At 42.5% G+C, this 22,930-nt stretch overlaps 1 protein-coding gene across 3 annotated transcripts in view; it reads right to left on the bottom strand.

Annotated features, from left to right (window-relative positions):
* Positions 1 to 22,930, bottom strand: part of PAG1 (phosphoprotein membrane anchor with glycosphingolipid microdomains 1) — a 112,510-nt gene that overhangs the window by 81,574 nt on the left and 8,006 nt on the right. For 2 of the 3 annotated variants that reach the window (XM_069004999.1, XM_069004998.1), the window contains exon 2: positions 5,371 to 5,430. The exons of the other annotated variant lie outside the window; for it this stretch is intronic. The gene's annotated coding sequence lies outside the window, so the exon portion shown is untranslated. The remainder of the gene's footprint in view (positions 1 to 5,370; positions 5,431 to 22,930) is intronic. 3 annotated transcript variants of the gene reach the window in all.

Below are 22,930 nucleotides of genomic sequence, written 5' to 3' on the forward strand. Positions count from 1 at the left end.
GTGCAAACCAGGGCTAGAGCAGCAAGCCTGTGTTGTGGCTAAGAGGTGTCTGGGCTTGGCGAGCTGCCTTCAGTGCCTACTTCCACCTTGGCTCGGATAATTGGAATAAAGATGAATGAAAATTTAGGCCTGCAGTTTTAATAGTAACTATTTGTTATTTAAATTTCCTGTTCCACACTAAATGATTGCAAGAATGTGTGCTCAGAATGAAAAGGCTGCTCTTTAGCATCAGCACATTGATTTCTTGGGGTCCTTGCAAAGCTTTTCACATTGTTTCTGGACTATAGCTCTACACCCCTCTAAATGCCTGTCAGACATCATTTCTGCTTTATGAATAAATAATATGATGCCCAGGGGAAATGTTGGGCTAAGACAAAAAAATCAATATGTGTCTAGCACGTATTAGGCAGTTGTTCAGCTGAAGTCTGTCTCAAATATGTGGAGTAATTTTAATAACAAAACAAATTCTTTCTACACTGAGCTTAAAAGAGGGTTATTAAGAAAGCACTACCACTATATAACCGTGTATTCTATTTGAAGATTAATAACATTATTCTCCTAAAATGTGAATAAATGTTCTGATTGCAAAGTATTTGGTGATTATTTGTCTACAAATTTCAAATATTCATGCTACAGAGAAATGTAGCAAGTGATTTTTTTATTCTGTTCCTCTTGGAGTGGTGCTGGTGCACATCTGCGTAGTAAAGCTGTTATCACAACTGATTTGTTTGTTATTTTAAAAACATCTTCCAAAGTCGCCTTTTTTTTTTTTTTTTTTTTTTTTCCAGAGGACCCAGGATCAAAAGTGAAACAAAAGCAGGGTAAATTAATCATTCATGCAGCTCTGTAATCGTCTTAGTCGTTCCTGCAATGTAAGCCCATTTTTGCAGTCGGAGCAGTTCCTGGTTCAGTTGCCCACCATGCCCAGATGCAAACCCGTCACAGGAGTATTTGAATTGCTCCACTTCTACAGGACTTGTCTAAATAAACAGGCCTAACTCCTGCCACGGGGCAGTTCTTAAATTCCTTTGTATTATGCCCAAGAGGGGCTGGTTATGTTAATTGTACCATACAGCAAGCAGCATTGTAGGAACCGCTGCTCACTTGCTCTCCCACAGCTTATTGAAGGTGAACAAGCTTGACTCCTACACCTTCCTTCCATGGTTCTTCAGCACCAGGAAAGCTCAGGCTGTGCCAGGCAGCAGCACTCAGCCCCTGCTGACAGTACATCACCCGCCCTCAGCACATCACCCCCCCTCCCAGGTCACTGATGGCCAGCAGGGCTGAAGTCTCCATCACCGCCTCTTCAAAAATATTGCCTTCCCACCGTGTTCCTTGAAAACACAGATCTCATGCTGGAAAACAATGAGGAGATGGACAGGTTATTCTGGGACAAGGGGCAAGCTGCCAGTGCTCCTAGGAGCCCTCATGAAAGCCACAGGCACCCCAGGTTCAGCAGCATGGCCAGGCAAGCAGAGAAAGCAAAGAGGTAAAGACAAACTAGCAAGGTGCAGTCAGACCCACGGATGACCTCTGAGATCCCTGACTCTGAGCCACCAACATTCAGCTCAGAGACATTGCTCTCAAAGGGGGTTTTTTCAGCCCCCTGCTGTTAGGCAGACGTTTTAGTGCAGATCCTCCCCACGGGAGCTTGCTGACAAGGTGGCTCCTCCTGTTACATTCAGTATAATGAAAAGCACAAACTTCATGTATTTATGACCCTTTCAGACTGAGGAGCTGCAGCTGAGTGCCCTTGCCTGGGGGCGCTTACTCCTGCAGGAGAGCCGGCCATCTGGAAGGGCAACCGAAAGAAAGCAAAGGGAAAACCTGACATCCCAGGCAAAGAAACCTGCAGACGTGCAGAAGCTACTGCTGATGGTGGCGGAGCTACAAGGTATCTTGAAGCTCACACCAGCGAACATGGTGGAGCCCATTAACACCAGCACTGATAGAAAATGCTTTTGCCAACTCAGAGAAAGTGAAATGACAAAGACAAGAAGAGGGGACTTCTAAGACCAAAAAAAAAAAAAAAAAAAGAGCAAACAAAAGCCCCCCAACAAACTCAACCTAAAAAAAGCCCATTAACAAACAAAAAACCCTCACAACCACTCCTCAAAACCCACACAGACAAAAAGGAGAAGCCTCAGGCTGAAGCTTGTACGGATTTCTATGGATATGAATACCTACAAACCCCAATCCCCAGGTGCTTGCAGCAAAACAGCCAGAAAGGAAACTGAAAGCAGAACAGTGATTTCCAACAGAGGCAAGCTGTCAGCTGTAAGCACTAAACCATGTATCCTGTGCAAAGTCACTCTGAGAGAAGCACCCCTTCATCCCTTCTTGCTGCCTTTCTGGCAAGGGGCACAGCCAGGTCCCTGGCAGCGCTCCCATGCCAGCAAGTCCTCTCCAGCTAGCACCTGGCTCACATGTTTTCCTTCAGCCACTGGTCTTGCACCTCTGCCATGCCAACACCAGGCCAGACAACCCAGAGCAGAGACACTGGGAACATGGGCAGTCCAGTGTGATGCCAAGCTGTGGCCACCACACACATGAAACAAACAGTCCTGCATGGTCTTTGCAAGATGCAGGTTACAGGGAATGACCTGAGAACACCTCTGCTGTCCTGCTATGGAGACCTACCCAAGAGACCCCCACCCTGCTCTTCACGCCTCACATGTCCCTCACCCCACCTAGCACAGGGTATCTGTGCTAGATACCATTCCTGTGCTTCTACAAAAATGACTGCACAACATGTATTTCTGCCAGCCCCAGGAGACAGGACCACTTGACCTTGGACACTTGACACATGACCACTCGACTTGCACTTTCTTATCTTTTCAATGCTATTTAAATTAATAATTACACTTCCTAAAACTGACACTGGCTGTAACCTCTCGATGTTGCCTTTGAAAGTCCTAGGAACCTCAGGGAGGAGCCTCTCCGTGAAACACCACACCTGTCTGTGTGTGCAGTGCCTGGAGATGTGGTTCCTGACTGGCTGAACAAAGTCCTGAGTTCAGCGACCTCCTTTATCACCCGTCACACTTGCCTTCTCCACCTCCATCTGAAGGTACTCCAAACCACACCCATCAAGTGATCCATGGAGGGGTCACTTGCTTTTTTAACACAGCCCAAAATCTGCCGGGCTGAAGATTGATACTATTTCACCACCAACACAGCTGGCTGAAAAAAGATCCTGTCCTCACCTTCCAGCCTCGCTCGCAGCCAAACAGCTGTTTCTGGGCTGTACTATTAATCAGAGAAGTACACCCAGATTTCTGAAAGACCCTAGAACCCAAATAAACCTTTTTTTTTTTTTTTTTTTTGTTTCAGCTCTAAGGTTCCCAGCCTGAAATGATAATGCTCTGGACCTACAGTTGCCCTCAGATGGCACTGTGTTGCTGTCTAATGTTGATGGAGGATATTATGGCATCATAATATCTGTTCACAAGTTCTGATTTCTGAACGCTGTGCAAGCATTGAGATTATGCAGGTCCGTCAGACATGCTTCAGAGTCATCAACACATTTTTATTGCAAACAGAATTTCCAAAATGATGAGCGACTCAACAAAGAGAGAGAGAAAACCCTCAACTTTCAGATGTGTTTCATTTCCTGATCTGAGTATCTTTCACAGAAAATGAGAGTTCAGAAGTAAAATGCTTAATCTTTGACAGATTTAAAGACAACTATCACAGACCTCTAGGTTCCACAACGTAAGACACCAGAAGCATGAGTGGTAATAAACTGATTTTACATTAATTTCATCTCTAAGTGTCTATACACGCTCATGGATTTCTATGTTCATTTTAAAGACAACTATTCCCAAGAAACAACGATTCAATGAATCATATTTATGTTGTATTTATTTATGCCTTTCTCATGAGCTCAAAATCTGGGACTGAAGCATTTCTGTCCTACACAGAGGTAACAAAAAGAGACAGAGAGGGAGAGTATTCACACAAAGTCATACAACCAGTCACTGTAGCTTAGGAGGTACCTTGTCAGACAAGTTGTGGTAACCAAGTATATTATCAGAGAAGTGGTCTCCATTTTGCAAAAGAGAAGTTAAACTTGTCTAGGGTTAAAAAAGTTAAGCTTGTCTAACAATCCAACTTTCCTTTAGGAAAAGCTAGGAACATGCAGCAGGTCAGTTAGCACTGTGGGATTACCCTGAAAGGTTTTGTTTGCAATAGTACCAATATGCAGTAACTAAAGACCACCTACTTGGTATGCAGTAGCAAAGCACTGATTCCTTGTAATGTTTCAAGGCTCTTACTGCACTAAGAAAGGGACTTGAAATCTTCCCAGTATTTCTCAACTCAGGCACAAATTGTGTGCATTACATGCAATCAAGTCAAGTCCAGTCTGGTACCATACCATCACTTACTAGTAACAGCCACCCAGCAAGGGCTGGGACACTTGAAATTAAAATTAACTTCAGTGCTTGAAATTTACCCTTTGGCAGGTGCTGCAAAACATTATTTAAGAGGCAACCCAATATAAACCTGGTGTTGCTCAAATCTCATCAGACCTCCAGTAATGAATGTAAGCAGCACCAGCCTGCCTACTGAAGGTTGGTCTCCATGCAGAGGTACCAACTCAGCTCTGCATGCCCACACCAACTTCCTAACCACAATATTCTTTTCTGCACCCAGCACAGTGGGAGAGCTTTGTAACTTGAACATGAAATATGAACCCCCAGCAGTCTATTTTGTTCAGTTGCTGTCCACACCCATGGTGACCTCATTAGCTATGCTTTCAAACAGGCTTTGAGACAACCAAATTGATGTATAGATCTGCAGCATTTACCACAACTGCAACAGCAGAAACAGCTTTTATCAACTTGGCAAAGCGAGCTAAGACTGATTTCTGATGAGGTGGTCATCACTTTGCTTGACCAAAACATTCACACTGACCAAAGCTGCCTTCCTGAGGCAGGAAAGCCTGTGTCAGCACTGAAAGGACACGGGATGCCTCTGACACAGCTCCAGGAAGAAAACCAGCTAGAAGTCTGGGATGCTGAGGGGTACGGAACAACTTTCTGAATGACCACACACAAGCCCATATTCAGCAGATTTTACCTTTCAGCTGGGACTGGTACTGCTGCTTCTTAACACACAAAAAAAAGAACTGCATTTTCAAAATGTATCACATCTTTGTTTTATACACACACGCTGGCAATCTCACACAGCTCACCATGGATCAGAAGCTGTAAGCAACAGTTTCTGTAAAAGCTACTTGTAACATTCCTGCTAACCAGTTCAGTTGCTTAGCACTGGCACCTTCATAAATTACAGGGGTCTTCAGAAAATGAGTTAAAGCCAAGCTGACCACCACAGGAAACAGAAAGCAGTTGCAGAAACAATTACCTTGTAGTCTCTGTAGGGCTTGATGTTCAAGTGAGATACAGTATTGACAAACGTTTCCACCTAGGCAGAAAATAAAATTCAAAAAAATATTCACAAGTCCAAATTCAATTATGCCACACTCTAAGAATATGACAATATACCTTACATTCTCTGGTTCATCAAATTTAAAATCATATCCAGAGAAAAGCACCTTAGGGAAAAGGTTTTCTTACTATATTTAAAATACCCAAGAGTAACTAATACAGTCTTCAAATTCCATTTTATTATTTTTGGCTTTTGGCTTTTAAAGATCTGATACAATTAGGCTGAGAATTAGGACATTTTTACTTTCTCACCTATGCAATGTTGCCAGTAATACAAATTTCATAGACCAAATCAGAATTAAAGGCTCCTGTATGTAAAGTTGGGGTAGTTTATACTCATACAGTGACAGTATCTTTAGAGATCTGACAGTATATTTAGTGTCTGTAACTGCTTGGGTTTGATAAGTAGAAACTCATTGTCACTCAGCAATTGAATTGGTTTAATATCTAAAGAAAGAGCATCCAGGTCAGTGATAAGAGATTTACCAGAAACAGAGAGAGGTAAAGTGGTTGCAGATTTTCCCTTGGCACCAGCCTTGGAACACATACTTTTGTTTATGGGATAACAGAGGGGCCATATGGTGGCAATTTGTCCTGCAATGCCTACATAATAAAAATTACTAACTTTGGAATTTGTTTTTTTCCCCACTGCCTACATGAAAAATTAACTAACTTGGTTTGTAAATTGACTTAGCTAGAAGAAAGTACGTTCCATTCCTTGGACATTTATTTCAGATTTAAAGGGTCTTACACTGTTAACTTTGTACGGGACTAGCTCACTAAGGTATTTAAGATTAGTTTAAACCAAAGTTAGAGCAATAAATAAATTAGGCTCTGCAATACTAACCTGTAAGATTAGGAAACATATATACATCAAAGTAAGGAGAAAAAGATATAAAATAGACTGTTTCTGAAGGAACATGCCATTTCTTCTACTCCATTAATTTTCAGAAGAGACTCAAGTTACTAAAGCAGCTTAAGAAATCAGAGATACTGTCAGGCTATCTGCTTGTTCAGACCACAGAAGGATATATTGATTCAATCACTTTCTTTTGATGTAAATCCAAATTAAAATCGGTGTAAGAACATATTACAACTCAAACTCGGTGCACAAAGAATTTCTTTTTCTTTTTAGTAATCATTAACCAGTTGTTTTACTCATTCATACCCATGTGTGTTTGTCCCACCCCCTCACCTTACTGGTGTACTCTACTAAAAATAAAGCAGTGCCTGCTCCTGGAGAACTGTTGCTTAGCTACATTCTCAATTATCACAATGCTGGCCTTACTCACTCAGTGACAAGGTCAAAGCAATTGTTTCTTTACTTTAAAGATGAAGTATCCTGTTTATAAAAATCTTATCTGTTTCCTACTTGGTAAAATATTGCACATTTCGGTCAATCATTGCTGGCAAGTCCCCAGAGAGATACAGAGTGAGAACATAACCAGTAGTGTTCATTTTTGCCCTTAACACAGAGGGCTTTTTTTCCCCAACCCCACCCTGAATGTCAACTACCTCACGCTGACATACAGGCAACCAATTATACCAACATTTGTTTTCCTTCTCTGCTGTGGCCAGGCAAGTATGGCAGAAATGCAGTAGTCGTATAGTTATTCTTCCCCCCATTCAATAACAAGCATAAATAAAGTGGCAATTTTTAATTAGCATGTACCTATAGTCAGTACTGTGGGAAAGATAAAGAAAAGAAGGAATTTCCCCATCACTTTTAAACACAAGAACTTTTTGGTTTTTCTTTGCCTTTGAGGGCAGGTGTTCAGCTGCAAAGACTGCAATTCTCCCCCGGCTAGTCCAGGCTGCTGAATATTTCATAGCCCCTGAGAAATGCAGCTGTAATCAACTTGCAAATAATGAAATGGGCTGCAATAATAAAACAGAGGTAAAGTGCACCATTAGAAAGCATCAGTGCTTTGACTGCTGCTGCAGTCTTGCTGTACCAATTTATCAGGTTATTTGATAAAATAATAATGCTATCAACTATGAAACAAAAATTAATGTTATGCCAAAAAAAAAAAAATCAAAGTGTCTCAGGTGGCCAACTTGAATAGCAAACAGAAAAAAGTCAGAAAGCGTGCTAAAGGAGTCACATTCAAGACTGAAACTCCATTAAATGTATTAATCACATGCCAATTACACACAGCTATGTTAGGGTATTAATAGAAAAGTAAATTTACAGAAGTTACTTAACTCAGGAAAAGTTTCATAAATACTAAAATAAAACAGAGGAAATATTTAGGAAATAATAAACATATTCATCTTAATCATATCTTGTAGAGTAACCCCTCTGCTGTCTTAACTTTTTTGTAACAGGATCTTGAGGTTTGACTCTCAGAACTTCAACAGTTCACGGTGTCCCACCTCTACTGTTTGGTGCTGGTAAACACCAAAAGACAGCAAAAAACAGCAGTGGCATTACTATAACAGCATTTCCTGAAGGTATGATGTGAGCTAAGATTAAAAGTTCATCCTGGAAAACAGCATCGAGCAAGTAGTAGTGATACAGGTTGTAACTGGGTGGATATCAAGATGTACCTGTGAATTATGCAGGGAGGCTCCACAGAAAGTAGTTCTTCACCTCATTTCAGAAACCCAGCCCAAAAACCTGACTGTTCCTGATCTGCCCCAGGCTTCTGAGGAACAAAGCACAGACTGCTTGTACAAACATAAGTTAATGCCACCACTGAGGCTACAGTGGTTATGTGGGAAAAGAGGCACGTTCATACACAGTGATCCACACCAATGGACAGTGAGACAACCTACCTGAGTATTTTCTATCAAGAAGAAGATCTCTAAACATCTTTATGAATTTGGATGGAGGGTGTGACTTAGACACAAACTGTCTACCGCGATCTGCATTGATAAGCATGGACAGGTTAGGAAATGTATTTCTTATATGTAGGAAAGGGCTCAAATAACCTCCTTCAGAGCAAAAGGAGTGGTGACTGGTATGGTCTCGGGCGTGGTTTTTGCTAATCTCATGGTCTGCTGTGTATCATTAGCACAGGTGAATTCTACTCCAGTGTCCAGACTGTAAAATATTAGAACAGAACTGAGTATTTCAATTGAAAGGACCTACAACGATCACCAAGTCCATCTGCCTGACCAGTTCAGGGCTGACTAAAAGTTAAGGGCATTGACCAAGTGTCTGCTAGACACTGACAGGCCTGGGGCATCAACGACCTCTCTAGGAAGCCTGTTCCAGTCTTCGACCACCCTCTTGGTAAAGAAATGCTTCCTATTATCTAGTCTGATCCTCCCTTGACACAAGCTTTGAACCATTTCCCATGCATCCCATAACTGAACACCAGGTAGAAGAAGTCACACCTCCTTCTCCCCTTCCCCTGCTCAGAAAGTTGTAGAGGCCCCGCAGCCTCCTTTTCTCCAAACTAGACAAACCCAAAGTCCTTAGCTGCTCCTCATGGCACACTCCTTCCAGCCTTTTCACCAGCAAACAGCTGGTAGAAAAGCTGTATTTCAAGTGATTCTGTGATGTGCAGCTGTGGGGAAAAGCAGCTGAGAAACAAGCAGAGGCTGAAGAATAAACATAGTGCTCCAGGCTTGCCTCCTGGAAACACAGCAATCTCCTGAAAGTGCCATGCAGCAGGTGGCTGCTCCTCCTATGGACCGGAACATGCTCCAGTGCAGAAAAGGGCAGACACTGTCTTCCCCAGGCCACATTTCCCCGGGTACCATAGGACACCCTGCTGAATCACAACTCCCATGGGTGCACAGCCTTTCTCATCCTCCCTCCAAGCAAGGGCTGACACTCAGAGCTGCCTCCTGAGAGACACACAGAAGTGACACGCCCAAGCTGTAAGCAATTCGCAGAAGGCTGTCTGTGCCTCCAGTAGTTAACTCCTGATACTCACAAGAATATATTGAATGTAGTTCCTTGGAGTTAAAGGAAGGTCTGGATGCAGGATATGTTGGTAGGGTCACATGAAACACAGCACGTTGCAAAGAGAAGAAGGCGTGAAGTTGCACAAACACCTGTGCAAGCAGATATGTAACGGCAGTGGGAAATAAAAATTGCTAAATGCTTTGAGAAAGAATCTCTCCATGCAGGAAGTTTTCAATTTATGTCAATCTAATAATCTTTTACACATTTCAAAAAGTAATTCATAGGGACTCGAAGAATCTAAGCAGATTGTGAAAGAAATAAAATTGAAAAACACACTCTCTTCCTTCAGTCCCTTTGTACTTGTTATGTTCTCTACAAGGATATGATGTACTTTCATTTCTTTCCTCACCAGCAACAGATACATTCTGTGGACAGGCTCAATATAGCCAGAGAAAATGTGATGTACACGTGTTCACTGCAGTGGGGGAAATGAGTTCTAACATCCCAGAAACACATCACCTGTCACTCTGAAAGGAAGTGGTGTCTCAGGGTGATACTGCCCTGGCGTAATTCCCATGCTTCGATAATTAAAGTACTCCTCTTAATGTTATCTTCCATCTGCTGGAAAAGAGATCACACAGACAGACCTTCCAGCCACATGGAGCCACGAAAAATTCTCTTCAGCTATCAGAAAGCTCAGACATAACTAAGATGCCCTCATTCATATTCTCCTACACTCCCTCCTGCAAATACTCAAAGATAAATTACTCAGCCAATGTCCGATTTGGACTTTAAATGTCACAGGCAAATTTTATGTAGCTCATTTTTCCTTTCACTTTTTTCCCCAGGATGAAAGAATTATTATTAACTACCTGGGGATCATGTATTCACTCTGCTGTGAAAAAGTACATGATAGACAGAGACAGACCTTGAACAATAAAAGGCTGGTGCAACTGCTCTACAAGTTTACCCATTCAAAATTCAAATATCTATTTCAATAGCTGTGTATTTTCTGTCATATCACCGATCCTCTTCCAGATATCAGCATCCCAGTCTGGCCCTTCTATGAAACGGCAAGACTATGGTGATACAGGGAGCTGTAATTTGTGAGGTGTCTTATTTTTTTGATTTACATATATAGAACGAGTCTTAGAGGAAGGATGATTAGGAGATTCACACACACACACATGCAGTTCTACCATCAAAGGGCTCACAAACCGTGCCCAGCTCCTCAGTGGGGCTCTCACTCCTCAACTAACTCTTACAAAGCAGCAAGGCAGGCAGCAGTTCACTGCTCATGTGTCACCTCCTCCTTGGGAAACTGACTCTACTGGGAGCCCCGTAAAATTTGCAGGATCATATTAAATCTTTCCAAGACTACGTATTTGCCAATATGTTGTGAAAAAGGACTTTGAACACATTCAAAGTCAAACTGGCATTTTGTGATGATAACTTACAGAAGGGTGAGGCTAGCAGTGGTGCTGCCTGTTACAGCTGTTGGCCCATTTCCCCTTTCCAGATAATTTTCAATTGTAAATAAATGCAGCTTCATGCTAAATGTAATTTTGGGTATCTCCACTAAAACAATGCATATGTTTCTGAAAATAAAGCCAAAGTAAAGCACTTTTCACTGCACAAGTTAAAAGGTCTTGGCATCCTTTTCCTTTGAGAAGCTCAAGTATCTCTACTCCTTGAAGACAGGACTTGACAAGACCCAGGAAAAAGCTTTATGTCAGAGAGATGCTTTTTACTGCCTTCTGAAATGAGATAGATGTATTCCTGTGAAAACAGGAACTAGAGTAAGGAAATTGGAGAAAAGTACGGAAAAAGGAGGAAAACTGGGATGAGGGATGTGTGGGCAAGATGATAGATAATAGGCAAGGAAGTTTGGCTGGGGAGTCAGGGAGAAAAGCAAGATAAAAGAGGGCAAGGAGTAAGGAGGAAAGACCATGAGAGTCAGTCAATCTAGGCAAAATCCAAGGAGAAAAAAATGGGTGAAAAAGGAGAGTGAAATCAGGAGATATTTGGATGAGAAGAGGGTGAGCTGAGACCCATCCAACATGCAGCTGGTACAAGGGGAGACTGGCCCCGACTTGGCAGAGACAGGAGGACACAGAGCTAAGGAGGCAGCAGCACAGACCTGGAAGGCTGGATGGGAGACTGGCAACAACGAGGTGTCAAATGAATGACAGGAAAGTAACTTAAGGCCTTTGGGACAAAAAGTGAACACATACAACAGATTGTTAAGATGGGAAGAGTGGCTGCAGGGAGAAATAGGAGAGCTGTAAGTGTGAGGAAAACATGCAAGAATAAGGCTTAGGAGAAAGAAACAGGTCTAAGTCAAAAGCAGAAGGTCAGAGGAGACCATCTTTTGGCAGAACTAGACAAAAGAGTCTGTATCACTAAAGCATATTCCTCTTCAGAGCCAGGCCCATGACTGAGTGCAGCTATGCAGCCACAGTAACACATACACTTTAGGGACAACTGGGCTAGAACGCATTTTTTGCCTTACCTCATTTCTCATCTCTGCTGGCACCAATAGCACAAAGTATAGAGCAATAAATGAACAGATATTACAGGATAGTTCTCTCAAACTGTGAAATGGTAACACTCTGTGCCTGTTAAGGATGTGACATCAATCTACATGAGCTATGGATTTTGTTCAAACTGACTTCTTTAAATATGCCAGCGGCTCAAGGGTCTGCCATAGGGCCCTTACTGTCAGTGGAAAACCAGGCTGGCCTGCCCTGTGATCTCTCATACCCAGCATCAGCAGGAGGCTGTGAGAAGCCAGCTACAGCTCAGTAGGGCACTGATATCTCCCATCCTTGAAGTGCCTCCAGCATAGCTAGTGCTTTCCAAGTACAACCACAGGGTTGGAAAAAATACATGACCCTCTGCTTCTGCTAGACAAGAGAGGGACACAGCTGGCAAGCTGCATGAAATGGGTGGCCAGATCTTTTTAGTGCTTGTGATGGGAGGAGAAAAACACCCACCTAAGTAAACAAATGCCCAAAACTTGCCAGAAATAGGTGGCTCAGGTGCTCTTTTCACTACAGCTCTTTCCAGATTTCCAGAGGCTGTCAGACAAAGCAAGGGTGTAGGGGGCTCCCTTGGAACCCCACATCCAGACTCTATTCCTGCAGAAACCATCATGCAACGGATGGAGAGACAAGAAGTGCCAGGACACCTGTCTCAGTTTCACTCTGATGGGTCACACACACTGTATACCCAGATCTGGTACTCATGGGCCCACTGGTCTTAGTGTGCCCTTAATTATCACTACAGTAACTGGTAGGTACACAACCACCCCCTTACACTGTATTCTTTGTCCATTTAATACATGATGTGTAGAGCCCTGGAAAAAATGATGGTGACATTTATTTCTTTATTGAAAGAACCTTGCCTCTTACTCCTAACACTGACCAGTACAATACATCATTAACAGCGGTGTGTAATTGATGCATTTTTTTGAATAAATCAGAATAAGCTTGCAAAAGCTTTCTCCCAGAATTTCTCCCACTTCCGCAGAAATGGAAGAAATGGCAGAGTACACACCAACTCCACACACCATCACGTGATCTGGTTCACAGCTCCTGAGCCAAACAGGCGAGGTTCCTGTCCTGTATCTCCAGAAACCTTTCTGTAGCAATATCCCAGTAAATTCACACAACCTGGGGCTTCACAGCTTACTTCTGAAACAAAGACATCAACTTCAAAAGATCCAGTAATTTTGGCATGTTTTATATTAACTGGGGATTAGATGATTTCCTGCAGGTTTAGAAATACTGTTGCTGCAGCTTTTACCATTTTTTGTTATTTTTTCCTTTGCCCAAAGGCCATCTGCTACCTCAGGCTGCTCCTTCGCTTTATTGCGATGGCAATAAATATGAAAGACTAAAGGTCTCCATGTTCTTCTGTAGTAATCCACCATACTGACTGAATTTTAGAAGAAAATACTGGACAGAACTCTATTCATCCCAGAGGGATTCGTGGGCTGCAAATTATTTCTTTAAAAGTGAGATACAGCAAGAGGCAACTAAGAGAACAGCTAGTGGCACAACACCCAAAGTACTCTCTTCCCCATTAGTCTAGACCCAACTGCAAGGCATCAAGGGTATGGGATGTATTTAAAAATACTACCCCCACACAGTTTCCTGTACCATCCTCCTAAAGGCCCAGCACAGAGCAGTGCTAAGCTGCCTGTGGAACAGGGAGCACAGCAGATCATTGTCACATGCTGGGATCTTAGCAGACTTGCCTTTAATCAGGCAGCACAGTCCAGAGCCAGTTCAAAAAAGGCACCCCTAAGAAAATACCCTGAGCCTCAGGCACAGAGAGCTTGCTTTGGGAAATCTGTGGACAAAGCTGAAAAGGTAGCAATTTAAAACAGCAAAATGGGACAGTAAGAGCATTTACCTTTTATCTAAACATGATTCATGAGGCAGCCCTACAAAGTGACAGACAACAACAAAGCAGTTCATCTACTATTGATAACCCAGCATTCCTAAGCCATCAATAGCCATTTGAGTACTCCCAAAGTAAATTTAGCTTCATCTTCATTATTTTCTGTATTGAAAGACCAAGGACATATTCATGGATGTTTATGCAATGGCAAGAGAGCACAGTATTGTATGTTTTATTGCACTACCAAAGCAGAATCTCCTTCAGACACTGCTAGCGTATAATTTCTGTCTCTCTCAAAGCTGGAAGGCAATCATTAGCATGTTGAATCTGGCAAGTTCCTATTATCTATCTGGTAATTATAGAAAGATGGAGAAGCCTTCAAAAAACACCCTCCAACTTCTGCATTTACTACGTATCTGATCAAAATACTACCCCCATTACCTAAATTAACAGGTATTTCCCATAAACCATTACTTAGAACACATTAACATTAGTATAAAAAGCATGAAATAATTATTAGAGGCCATACACACTATTAACTTATCTTCCCTTCTGACTTCAGAAATATAAAACCATGCAATTGACAACCTGAATGCAGGAAAACATTTTACTGAAGGTGATGACAAGCTAGGCTGCATGGTCATTTGTCAGGCATTACTAGCCCAAATGAACACTACAACACAGCTCTAGGTTTTCAAAATACATATACCATTACTCAATGCTATTCACATTGTGGCAGCAAAAATATGCTAAATACACACTAAAAGATAATCCCATCCTCCAGAGACGGCTGTAGAAAAGGACAGAAGGATGAGAGACAAGGCAGTGGGTGAGGCCATACATACGAATACGTGTACAAAGTAATTGGGGAAATTGGCCTGCGCCTCATTATCTCAGTTATTCATGCTTCAGGTACAGGGGAAAGAGGAGGTGCCAGGAAAAGCACAGAAGCTGGGACAAGATTGGTACAAAAGGAGCTGGAAGAACAGAAAGAAATCAGAGCAAGGAAAGTGAGGCCAGGGAGACAAGACCCTGAGACCATGAATGTAAGAGGATCAGCCAAAACCAGTGATTAGGGGTAAAAAACCCAAACAAATGCACGGGGGGCAGAGGAATGCAGGAAAAATCTGTGAGATACTTTGGTTGCTCTGTTCTCAGGCAGGGGCTTCACACAGTCTGGCACCTCAGAGGCCCCATCAAGCCCCATGTCACAGCCGGAATGACACAAACCGAAGTGGCAGAGCTCCCTATCTCCCTGGCCCATGCACCATTCTAATCACACTGCTTGCCCAGGCCCTGGGCGGGTTGTCCCCGGGGCAGAGGGGGGCAGCTTCCTGCTCAGGACCAGGACAGATAATCAGGATATCCCCAGGGAGCCCCCCAGCTCTTGTCCCAGCCCCTGCCTGAGCTGCAGCACTGCCAACCCCCATCCCAATGCTTGCCTCTTGTCTTCTTCAAAGAAGCCTCCTGATCAGGTAAGGCTACAAAGGCTGCAGCAAAAGTGTGTCAGTACATGCACCTCACTCCCCACTAATGCCCAAAACTATAGCAACAAACAGATTCAATTACCAAGATAGACACTAGCCCAATTCAAGGGGATTGGTACATCCATTACAAGAAGGTGCTGGAGCTGCAGCCCGATCACATTTACATGAACAAATCATTTTATGCAAATCTCTCATCCGCGGGTGAAGGCTGTACAGGAGAGGAGAAACAGCACTGTACGGAGATTCATGATGCATGGCAGATAGGCAATCTAAGGTAAATCACACAGTTCAGTTACACAAGACATATAACCTGGGGAGAAAGTGCGTGGCTCCAAAGTCATAAATTATTTACAAATAATACAGCCTTCTCATGAAATATCCAGAAGGCCAAGCACCCATTTTTCACATTATTTTTCTCCATTTCCACAAATCACAGAGAAACTGAGGATGAATATCTTATCAAGAATGAGCTAGGTTTGGAGGAGGATGGACATAGAGGGTGGAGCTAGGTAGGAGCTTGCAGGCAGGATGACAAGAACAGAAGGCAGCAGGACTGCTGAGCTCACCTACCCGGAAGGGAAGCATCAGAAGTCAAAAGGAGGAAGCTGGAGTGGGCTGAGGAACTGTCCACCTGGTAACTCATTGCCTCCCAGGACTGTCACTGCCAGTCTGTTCAAAATCACCACCTAATTTCCATCAAATATTTCAGGATTTTTAAAATGAAATCCAGTCCTCATATTCACAAATCACAGCTGTGGCATCCACATGTGTCGTGTATTTTCTGTCAGCAGTGATGCCCCTTCAGAGAGTTGGCCTTGCTCTGTACAACACATAGTCACACCTCTGTATTTAATTTTCAATTCTCCAGCTTCCTTTTGCATTTCTGTTGTGGTACCTCAGCAGTTTGACACCTTCTCATCTTTGTTACTCAACACAACACCTGTCCAAATTCTCCTGCAATGACCAGTTCAACTGAGTTATTTTTTCTCATGTCCTGCCTGGTGACCCTGCACGCCTTCCAGTGCTCTTACAGGTATCAACCTTTTGATAGACATATACACAGTTCATCATTTTCTTTTATGTTGCAGACTCTTTACTCTTCAAAGTCTTTTTCAGATCTTCATGCTCAGCTTGCATCCGACTGAACACAGTCTGGCTGGGTTTTTTTTGTTGGAATCATTAGGGGCAGATACCCATCTGCTCGAGGATATTTCTGTAGTCTGAGCAACTCCTAACATTTGTGCTTTCAGCAGACCACTGTTTCTGCTTGCTTATATACAGATGCCTTAAGTGACTTTTACCATGTGTTTAAGCAGCCTCCCAAGCTAAGCCCAAGGATACTCGTTTTCTCTCTTCTGACTTTCAACTGATCTGCTGTTATTTGTGTGTGGGACAAGTACTTCAGCGTATAAAAAGCCCTTGAGGTTAAAAGATACATTTTTACACACTAATTCAGCATTTTCCAGAAACTCTTCAAAGTCTTGGAGTGCATTTTCTTTGTATTACAGGTTTGCCTAAATGCAACAGCAGAGTTATTCTTGAGTTCACTGCTTGTGTCACATGTGCAGTCACATAAGGCAAATAAAATATATAACAGAGAAAAAACCCTGATTTATTTTCTTATTAACCACAGATATTAGTATCTCTCACTTGTATCAATTAGTTGCAATAAAAAGACAGAAATACCAAAATATTTATTTTAAGCCTTAGGACTGCAGCATTTTTACATGACCAAAACTAAAAATAAATGTACCTCTTGTATAATAAAGAGCAAATGTAGCACCAAGTGTCACTTCATCCATGCAGTTACCCCTCTGCACCAGGGGTTTGTGTGTGTATTCCCTTCAAAGCCATAACAGGGCATAAAATGCAAATCCCAAGGTGACATGAAATCTACATTTTCACTTATCATGGAAATCTTCTCAGTAGTTATTGCTCACATACACCTATGCCTGTCAACATTTGCTACCTTGCTGTTAACAAAAAAGTCTGTTTCTGAACATTCCTAAATATTTTTAAATGAACTAAAATACCATATGAACACCAATCCTCTCGAGCATTTTTCTTCCTATATGATACCCTTTAGGTACCAAAGCCAAAGAACAAAATCTCTTTTCTGGAGGAAGGGATATCTCTCTTGGCTGAACTTGTTCCTGCCTAAGTCTACATCCACTTCCTAGGTCAGATGGAAAAAGAGTTGTCACCCATTTTGCAGCTCACTGAGGTCTCTGCCACTGTCACACATGCAGCTGTTTCTCTTTTGAAGTCTTTGCTATTGCAAGTATATTCAAATCTTAAATGGTACATAAGCTCTTGTGAATGCCTTTAACTGAGGAAGACCTATGTAAAGGCTTGGATTTCATACTATCCTAAAATGGGATTGCTCCTTCTCCTTTGGGAGAATCACACAACTTATGGTTAAGACTGCTCCTCTTTTGCCTCAAAAAACTATTCCTGACCTGGAAAGACTACCACGGTCTCCAAGGATTGCACTAGAGCAGTAATACTTACACTGAGAAGGCAGCACCTGTGTCTAAGATCAGGCTCTCTGTGAATTTTAAAAATCATGAATACAAAATAAATTTACATGCAAAATGCTTCAGTCCTAATTTTTCATACAGAGTCAGGAGATAAAGACAAATTGATCAGCAGTCAAAGGGTAACACTACTGTTGCTATCCTGTTGACAAAGATTAAAGCTATGCCTGTAATTAATACAAAATTAGCTTGCAAGGCAAAGCGAGAAGGCTGAGGTCACAGATAACAGCTCCACTGCTCCCATGCGCATCAAAAGCAGCACATTTGGTAGGGTTTGTTTCCAGCAGTGTTAACTCACCACGACGAGGGAACATGCAGTGGCACACCTAACCACTGTGGGTTACAAAAGCCCTGTCTGTAGGCTTGTGCTGATAAAAGTCTTCTGCCTTGAGTCTTGGATATGATACTGCTAAAGGCCTATTAATATGACAGCTAAGCTCAGCACCTCATCTGCTATGCTGTGAAGGCACACGGGACATGATGCCAGCTACAAATGGCTTGGAAACAAAGAACCAGGCTTTAAAGGAAAGGATACACTTCAAAAAACCAAGACAAGGGGTTTGCACAATAAGCATTATTTATTTGTCCAACACTTACAGGCTCAAGTCTCTGCAAAGAATGGGATTTTCCCTTAGTTTTCACCTGCATATTCAAAACAATGATGAAGTAACAGCTCTCTTGCACACATCCTGCAGGAACAGGAGACAGCTGATACTGCACCCCTGCTTTACAACCCAGGGAACATGTTAAGAGATTTTACCTTTTAAAAACTAAAGGTGAAGAAGCAGGAGCAAACTGAGAAGTAGCCATAAGGTACCAAAGAATATAGCACTCTCCTTTTTTTCAGCGAGAATGGAGAACCTTTTCCAAATGTTTAAAAAAGAAACTAGAGAACTGTTATTTTAGAACAGGCTCTCTTAAAAAACCTCTGTCTGCAAAGAAGGAGACACAGAGGTAGTCCCTACCACCCATCCAGAACAGCTGCTAAAGCATAAAGAGTGAGGTGGGAAGAGACCTTTGGAGGTCACCTGATCCAACACCCCTGCTCAACTAGGGCCTCCCAGAGCCCGTTGCCCAGGACCATGTCCAGGTGGGTTTTGAATACCTGCAAGGATGGAGACTCCACAGCCTCCCAGGGAAACCTGTGCCAGTACTCTGCCAGCCCTACAGTGAAAAAAAAAGTGTTTCTGGATGTTCAGAAGGAACATCATTTCCTGTATTTCTGGTTTTGCCCACTGCCTGTCTTGTCACTGGGCACCACTGAGAACAGCCCGGCTCTGCCCTGTTAGGACCTGCCCTTCAGGTATTTCTACAAATTGACAACATTCTCCCTGAGCCTTCTCTTCTCCGGGCTGAATGGTCCCAGCTCTCTCAGCCTCTCTTCCAATGAGAGATGCTCCAGTCACTTCATCATCTTCATGGCCCTTTGTGGGACTCCCTCCAGAATGTCTATTTCTCTTCAGTACTGGGGATCTCAGAACTAGTGTGGCCTCACTAGTGCCTAGAAGAGGGGCAGAATCACCTCCTTCCACTTGTGGTCAATATTTTGTCTAATGCAGCCCAGCACACAGTTTAACTTCTCTGCCCCAAGGGCTCATTTGCCAGCTCATGTTTAACTTGATGTCCACCAGAACTCCTGCACCTTTTTTCTGCCTTCCGAATGATCATACCCCTGCACATACTGCTGCGTGGGACTGTTCCTCCTCATGGGAAGGACTCTGCACTTCCCCTTGCTCCCAGTACCTACCACTCAGAAGCTCAGCTTTGCATGTGGGATAACTCCCAGCTGCTCTCTGCAGCAGAGCAGAAAGTGGCATCCCCCGGACACAGCACTGATCAGCTGGGGCCAGCACAGGTAGGGCCACCCCAGCAGAAGCCACACTCTGGTCAGCACATAAGTGACCTGTGATCCTTGATCCCATGTTGGCTATATACCCCAGCAGGGCCCACCTTACAGGCTGCACTGTATCAGCATCTCCTCATTTAAAGCTCCAGAGGCACTGAATTGCCAGGCTGTGTTTTTGGAAGTTAACTCTTTCCTGTACCAAACACCATCACTCCGGGGGCTGAGGCACAAAAGTCCACTGGAGAGGATCTTGCAGGAGGGTGAGAAAACGCATGTTTAAGTTTCACCCCCAGCACTCCTCTACTGCTAAACTGAAACATCAGATACAGGAAAGGAGAAGGCAGCACTGTGCTTCTCCCTGACACCAAAACCTCACTCTTTACCATACAACTGACTTAACAGCACTCAATTTTTTCAAGAGCTTCCTCCTATCTGCACGCAATCAGGCTGATGCACACACGTGCCACAGCTACTGGAGTGTTAATAAAACCACATAGCTAGGTGTTTAAAAGGTGTCAGTCTCACAGCTCTTGTCCTGATCATTTACCCACAGCAATCTTCACACTTATTTTTTTTCTGAATTCAGTCTTTTTACGTGCCAGCTGCTGATGAACTGCAGGGAGCATAATTTTTATTAAATGATGAACACTAAAACATTAGAGTTATACCTCAGAAAATCAATTTCCTATTGTCTGCAGACAAGGCTTAAACCCAGAAATTCCCAAGGGTTTTCTGTGTGCGCTTTTTTGGTTGGTTTTGGGGGTTTGGATTTTTTTATTTGGTTGGGTTTTTTCCTCATTTCTCTAGAATACAATGAAAGAAAGCCCTCTCTGTTTAAAGTGGTTGCTTTTTTTTTAAGCACCAGTGTAATTAATTATACAAGCTAATACTTAATATAGGAAATACAACTGCTCTGTGGAGCAAGGCACACATCATGATGGCTGGAACATGGAAACTGCCAAGACTTTGAAATTCTGCTTCTCAGGGAATCACACCATTGCAACGTATAATTTCTGCCTAGCTCAGAAAACCAAGAGAAAACAAGTTTTCTTGTTTACTGTGTTTCTTGAATAAAATATTTACTGCTGATAAAAACTAACAACTTGTGCTAATTTTTACCACTGTCCAAGAACTAATATTTCAGTAATTCCCGCAGCTGGGAGAAGCAAAAAGTGACAAAAAAAAAATCAACCAAGGGTTCCCAGGTTCCCAGACTGCCAACCATGAGATCCAAAGCTCCAGGGCTCTGATGTCACAGGGTAGCTACAACCAGCTCCTTGGGCCACCCCTACAGGAGATTAGAAATTCCATCACCCATTTCACAGACTGGGCTTCTCCTCCCAGATCAGCTCAGATGCTGATGTACCTGTTGAGAACCAACTGCATCATGTTACCTGTGCACACTGTGCCTGAGGGCTGAGTAAACATGAAACACAGAAATGCTGAGTTATTTGCTGCCTGCCTGCTTTGCCAAGTAAATAATATAGCTAATTTCCTCATAATGATGGGTTTCCTTTTTGGTAGGAAACCAATCCTCTGCTTCTAGTTTGCTTTCTCTAGTTCTTCTCAAGGGGTGGTTTTAGCCAAACCTGTTGAGGAGGATGATAATGGGATCACCTGGAAACCAGCATCCATTAATTCAGCATAACCGGTCAGGCCCCACACCAGACCCAGATATCACCTCCTTCCCAATCATTCACCTGACTGTTAATGCTAATCAGTTCCTGGTGTATTAGGTTTCTAGGAATGAGATGGACTTGTCAAGCAAAATTAAAGACGGACTCACAAGTGAGTAAGAGCTTCAGGATTCAATCACACAAATTAAATATACAATTGATACCAAAATGTAAATCAAGAGTATGAAATTGAATCTTCAAGAATCGAAAAAAATAAATGAATTCTTTCTTGCACTTCAATATAATTGACTGGAACAATTTAAAAGACTTAACAGACTGTCCACCAAGATAGCCTGGAAAACCAAACTGCTGTACCTCTACATTACTAGCATAAAACCATTTCCCACTGAACTGGCAAATTTCATGGACTAAATTGCCAGGAATATTTTCTTCCAAATTCAGTTATACCTATAAACACCAAAAGGTGACTAGATGTTTGCATGGCTTTTGATTACCAAGGACATAGTTAAGAAAACAGATAAAACAAAAGGGAAAGAAAATCATATTAAGTCGAAGTGTATTAACAGATAGTATTTGAGGTACACATTCAGTATAGGTGGTCTATAGGTAACTGTTTACCTCAGGTCCACATGCATAATGCCACATGCTGCTGCTCCCTTGAGTGATTAATTAACCCACAGAGAAAAGCTCTGTGGCAAGTCACTTCACAAGTCATGAAATGGAGGTCACTGTGCCAGCCAGCAAATGACACATTAAAAAGAGGAAAAAAAGGAAGAAAATGCTCTTTATTTTTTCCACTTCAGTATGAACATGAGGGATTTATTTCACTCATCTATGGCTGGCAGTGTCAGGGCTACTCAGAGCTGCAGAGACAGAGAGAAATACCCAGTTTTCAAATCCCTTCCAGCTTCATGAAGGTAAAAAAGAAGAGCACGTCTGCCCCCACAGAACTGTCATTGCACCACTGCCAACACGATCTCCTGAAAAGGCTGAGCTAGGGGAAGGGACAGCGCGTCCTATAATTAGGGGAGTCCATTAAAATGGCCAAGATAGTTCCAAAATATACCTTTTTACAGTGTGCTCGTTTGTAGTTTATTTTGCCTGTCCAATTACAACATTACATTCCTATAAGAAGAGTGTTAGGGGAACTGCACAAGTGACCTTGCCTACACAAATATGAGCTTACTCAGACTATTTAAACATGAGGTCACAATTTACCCTTCTGGGAGCAAAGTAGTGTTCTTTCTTACAAAGTGTACTAAAAATCAGGCAATATTTGACAGCACATCAAAGTGTGAGACAGAATACACACACATCTAGTTTGGCCTTTCTGTATTTCCTTCTTCTTTTTCCTTAGGCAAGCAAATCTATAAAGCCTCTCATTTAATGTGTTAGATTAATAAATGATGACGCTACAAACAAGAGAGCCTGAACCTTCCATGATGTGTGTTCAATTATTTTGCATTTCACAAGAGTAAAGGAAAACTAATTTAATCTCTGTAATTGCCAAACTAAATAACACAACCCTGCCTATTATAACAGATCAAATCAATACACTTACATTTACCAAGTTGTTATAAAAACTGTAATTTTTACTCTGAATATCTTTTTTTAAGCATTACCTTCCATTTGTGGAAAAGTAACTACCAAATGTTGCATTAGAGGCCATGGAAACTGTGCTTTTCCCCACAACTAGGCTCAGGA

This window comes from Aphelocoma coerulescens, chromosome 2 (assembly GCF_041296385.1).
Source record: "Aphelocoma coerulescens isolate FSJ_1873_10779 chromosome 2, UR_Acoe_1.0, whole genome shotgun sequence".
Classification (NCBI taxonomy): Eukaryota; Metazoa; Chordata; class Aves; order Passeriformes; family Corvidae; genus Aphelocoma; species Aphelocoma coerulescens.